Genomic DNA, 5,384 nt, shown 5'->3' on the forward strand with positions numbered 1-5,384 from the left:
AAATTATACATTGGTATCAGAGCACAAGGTTTCTCTTTTCTTGCTCAAGAAGGGAGTTCCTCAAGCTAACTATAAATGGTTGGTATTATTAATCGCAATTGAGTAAGTAGAATAGGGATTTTTCAGCCTTGCAGTGCGCCTGCTTCGTGCAGATAATGGGGCATCACAGACGAGAGCTATGGTCTTAATAGTGCAGTCCTACGGGGCTTGCCTATGGCTCAACCACTATCGAGCTATTAGAAGCTTTATAGGATCCGGTACCGTTTTGGTGTTGAAAGACCCTCTCTTCTATTCCTTGCAATTAATGATGTTTGAGCCACGGGTACGGGAGCTTGAGTGCTTTTCTAAAGGGTTAAGAGGAGTAGCAACTAGGGCTTGAAGTGCCAAAGTACACCTACAAAATTTTACACCTAAAAGTTATTAGAATGGCTAACAATAGTAAAGAGAGTGAAATTAATGTTGATAGATTTAATTTTGCTAATGAACATGATACTAATGATGCCCCTATGCTTGTTAAATACCTTGTTTCTAGGCTTCAACAAGCCATGGGCAATCCATCCCTCCAAAGTGAAGTGCAACGACAGCTACGTGCTCATGGGATTCTCCAAACTCCTCACCAAGAAGAGAGAGTACCTAGGAAGCCTCCTTGTGAGAGTTCCAAAAGAGGCCTCTCTCCGATTCGGGAAGAAGAAGAGGATCCGTACGAAGGGCTCAAAAATCTACTACTTGACGATGCATCTCCTTCCCAAAGGAGAACTCAAGAGTCCCCACCCAAAGAACGAGAAAGAAGTGAGTCTCCTGCCACCTTGACGGAGATTGCTCCACAAAGACGGCGTGCAAAACACTCTCCAACATCCCCTAGACGGAGAAGACTATCGCACACTTTTCCACACCATAATTCAAAGAGGGGTGACAGAAAACAAGAGAAGAAAAAGGCGAGAAAGAGGTCACCCTCTTCTCCATCTTCTTCATCCTCTTCCTCTTATGAAGAAAGTGATGGTGCAAACAAGGAGGAACAAGGGAAGAAAAAGGCAAGAAAGAGGTCACCCTCTTCTCCATCCTCCTCAAATTCTTCCTCCTCTGAAGAAAGTGATGGTGCAACTTTCGAACCACCAAAAAGAAGAGGCCATAGGAAATCCTATGCTGCGTGGAAGAGGATGTCCTCAAGAAGTTCAAAGAGGGAAGAAAGAACATCTCTTTCCTTATCTACGTGGCACCTTTGGTGCTACAAACAAAGTCTTGGCCTTCATCCAACAATTCAAGGCAGCGTTTGGAGATGAGGGCTTTACGGAGTCCTCAAAGCTATGCCATGTAGCTATGCATTTTCAAAAGTCCGCTAGGCAATGGTGGTTTAGCCTACGGGCAAATGGCGAATCTCCATGAACATGGAAAGCTTTAAGAGCTTCCATCATGAAGCAATTTTTGGCTACCGATGCCAAAGACAAAGTACTCACCAAATGGCAAAGCTTGAAGCTCTCTCCCTACGAATCTATTCACAAATATGTAGACAAGTTTTGGGACTTACATCTCAAAGCCACTGTCCTCAAAAAGATGGATTTTGGAGAGCAAAAACAACAATTTTGTGTGGGTCTAAATGAATGTATGGTGGAGTATGTCAACTCCCAAAGGCCACACACCAAATCTGCGGTCATACACCATACCATGGTGGCTTCATGAATCAATTTTCAACAAGGGGCTAAGAGAAATCTTAAGACTACGGAGAACAAGGACCGTAATAACGAGCCCAAGGGGAAGGACAATGTCCAAAAGTCTCCTAAAGGCAACGCCAACAACAACAAAGCTAAGGAGAAGGGAGTTTATAAAGGCAAAATAAACTCTCTCTTAAAGAGCTTGAGCGTTATCGTAAAGATAACCGCTGTCTCAAGTGCGGGGAACAAGGGCATGCCAATCGTGCTTGTCCCCACAAGAATACATGAAATGAGCCTCCTAGAGCTACCTTGTCAAAATTCAAGAAGAAAAATCTCACCATAAAGGATCTCCTCGATGCCATGCTTGGGGATGGTAAGAGAACATGATGCTTTTATTCTCTTTGACCCTGGTTCTACCCACAATTTCATATCCACAGAGTTGGCCACCAAGCTAGGCATCAAGCCTATGAGATAGGAGATGTCCTACCCACTTTGGTGCTTTCAAGGGGCAAGAATCTTCAGTCACTCCCTTAATTGGGAAATTGAGGCTCCATGTACAAAGCTATGTGGACAAAGAGGACTTCTTTATCTCTCCTCTCAAGCATGAGGATGTAATCCTAGGGGCACCATGGATTGATCGCATGGTTGCCAATGTTAAATTCCCTGAAAGGCAAATCTACTTTAGGTTCAGGGAAAAAGATATGTACATAGATGTTAAGGCGTTGGTAACACCATACCCATTGTACGTACGCAATCTTTTAATAAGTCAACAAAGAGCTCTATTTCCATGTACATGATTTTTGTTAAAGATTCTCAAAATGAACCTAATACTTTAGAAAAAGAAAATATACATAATCACAAGGAATTGAGTTATCCAATTTTCTCAAGGGATTTCAAGATGTTTTTATTGACGACATCCCTTGTGAATCACCTCCTAAACGAGGCAATGATGACCATGCAATTGAAATTCTTCCAGGAAGTTCACCGCCTAATAAACCTCCTTCTAGAGTTTCTCAAGCTCAACAAGAGAAGATTATGCGGCAAGTGCATGAGTTAGTTGAGAAGGGCATGGTTAGGCCTAGCTCATCTCCATTTTGTTCACCCGTGTTATTAGTGCAAAAGAAAGACGTCACATATCGTATGTGTGTCGATTATAGAGCACTAAATAGGATCACTATCAAGAATAGGTTTCCCGTTCCACGGGTAGAAGACCTATTTGATAAGCTACAAGGGTCGACCTACTTCAGTAGGACTGACCTAAAAAGTGGCTACCATCAAATAAGGATAGTTAATCAAGACATTGTAAAGACCGCATTTCGCACTACGTTTGGTCTTTACGAATACATTGTCATGCCTTTTGGCTTGACCAATGCACTAGCCACATTTAACCGCTTGATGGAGAAGCTATTCAGGCCTCACCAAACCTTTAGTGAGTGTTCTTTGATGATATAATCATCTACTCTAATTCACTAGACAAACACAAGCAACACCTCCAGGTAATATTTCAAGTCTTACAAGAGAATAAAATTCATATTAATCAAAAGAAAAGTGAGTTCTTCTTACAAGATATTCAGTATTTAGGTCATATTATCTCTCAAGATGGCATCCAAATGGATCCATCAAAGCTAGAGGTAATAAAAGGATGGCCTAATCCAAAGAATCTACATGAACTATAAAGATTTATAGGTATGTGTGCATACTATAGATGCTTCATAGAAAAGTCCTCACGAATTGTGGGACCATTACATGACCTAACAAAGAAAAACATTAGGTATACATGGTCTGCCAAGGAGAACAATGCTTTCGAAAAGCTTAAAGAAAATCTTATCTCTCAAGGTGTGCTTACACTACCGGACCTCTCAAAGCCATTTGAGGTCCAATGTGATGCTTGTGGTGATTGCCTTGGAGATGTTTTGCTCCAAGAAGGGCACGCCATAGCCTATGAAAGTCGAAGGCTCGACCTTGTTGGGCAAGCTCTAGGTATATATGAAAAGGAAATCCTCGCAATTCTACATGACTTAGACTCGCGGAAGCACTATCTATTGGGGACTCCTTTCATTCTGCGGACGGATCACCAAAACCTTAAGTACTTCATGATGCAGACCAAGCTCTCTGACAAAAAAATGAGGCGTGCAAATTTCCTTTCACAATTTTATTTTTATATTGCTCACGTTGCTGGCAAGCATAATCAAGTGGGCGATGCACTCTCAAGACGACCGAGAGTGAATGTGGTTTCCATAGCAACTTACAATGATCTATCTTCTATGATAGATGCGTACCCTATTGATCCAGATTTTAGAGATGTGATTTTAGCCCTTGCACTAGGGAAGAAAGAGGAACCATTTACTTTACAAGATGGTTATCTTCTCTATGGCAATAGACTATGCGTTACTAGCTCACTATGTGAGAAAGTAATGTATGAATCTCATGCTCCTCCTTATGCGGGGCATAGAGGAATTCAGTCTACCCTAAAAGGGATTGAAACATATTTCTATTGGCATGCCATGAAATCAAACATACAAGAGCATGTTTCTAAATGTGTGGTATGCCAAAAGACGAAGTTTGATAGAGGGAAGCAACCTGGATTGCTTCAACTTTTGCCAATCCCTAATTCACCATGGGAGAGCATATCCATGGATTTTATCTTTGGATTGCCTAAGTCTATTCATGGGAATACGGGAATATGGACGATAGTAGACAGGTTCAGTAAACAAGCTCATTTTATACCTGTCAAAAAGACTATCAAAGCCCATCAAATGGCAAGGAAGGGTCTCTTTGAGAATTTAGGGACAAGGCTAAATTTCTCTTTGGCCTATCACCTGCAAACGGATGGCCAAAGTGAAATAGCTAACCTGACAATTCTTGATCTACTAAAAGCCTACGTAAAGGAAGTAGAGCAAAGGTCCCAATGGGAGAAGTACTTACCGTTAGTGAAGTATGCCGACAATAATATTGTACATACCTCCACGGGAAAAGCACCTTTTGAGGTAATTGAGGGAAGATCCAAAAGTCCCCTGCTACTTAAAGTACACGGGAAGATCTTCGATGCAGATGAGTATAGCCGAGACCTACAAGAATCTTTTCAAAAGTTTAAGGGTGCTATCTCTATCTCAAAACAAAGGCAAAAGGCTGCTGCTGATAAGCACATAAGAGCCCAAGCCTTTAAGGAAAATGATTGGGTCTTGCTTAAATTTCCCAAGGCTCGATTAAGGCACACGACGGGCAAGAATCCTACGGACACCAAAAGTACTATGCTAAATTAGCAAAAAGGTGCTATGGTCCCTTCCAGATTCTTAGACCAATCAATGAGATGGCCTACCAATTGAAGTTGCCCAGTCATTGGCTCATACACAATGCTTTCCATGTGAGCCTACTAAAGCCTCACAAAGGAGATCCACCTCAAGAACCAACTATTGAAGACGCACCGAAAATCGAGAACCAAGAAGAGGTGTTCCAACCCGAGTCCATTCTCCGACATGAAGACAAGGTATTGAGAGGCGGTAGATTATCCAATGGTATCTTATTAAGTTTAAGAACTATCCTTTTGAAGATGCTAGATGGATGCAAGGCATACAATTAAAGGATAACCTAAAACTTGTCAATGCTTACAATGCTTCCCTAGAGTAAGCAAATGTACACATGTTTAAAATGAACAAAGTTTTTGTCTTATAAGACTCTCTTTTTCTTTATTGTGCACAAATGTTAAGTAGTATGCATGCTTAGGATCAAGTTTGC

The sequence above is a fragment of the Adiantum capillus-veneris genome, chromosome 13 (assembly GCF_014529385.1).
Source record: "Adiantum capillus-veneris isolate H3 chromosome 13, ASM1452938v2, whole genome shotgun sequence".
NCBI lineage: Eukaryota > Viridiplantae > Streptophyta > Polypodiopsida > Polypodiales > Pteridaceae > Adiantum > Adiantum capillus-veneris.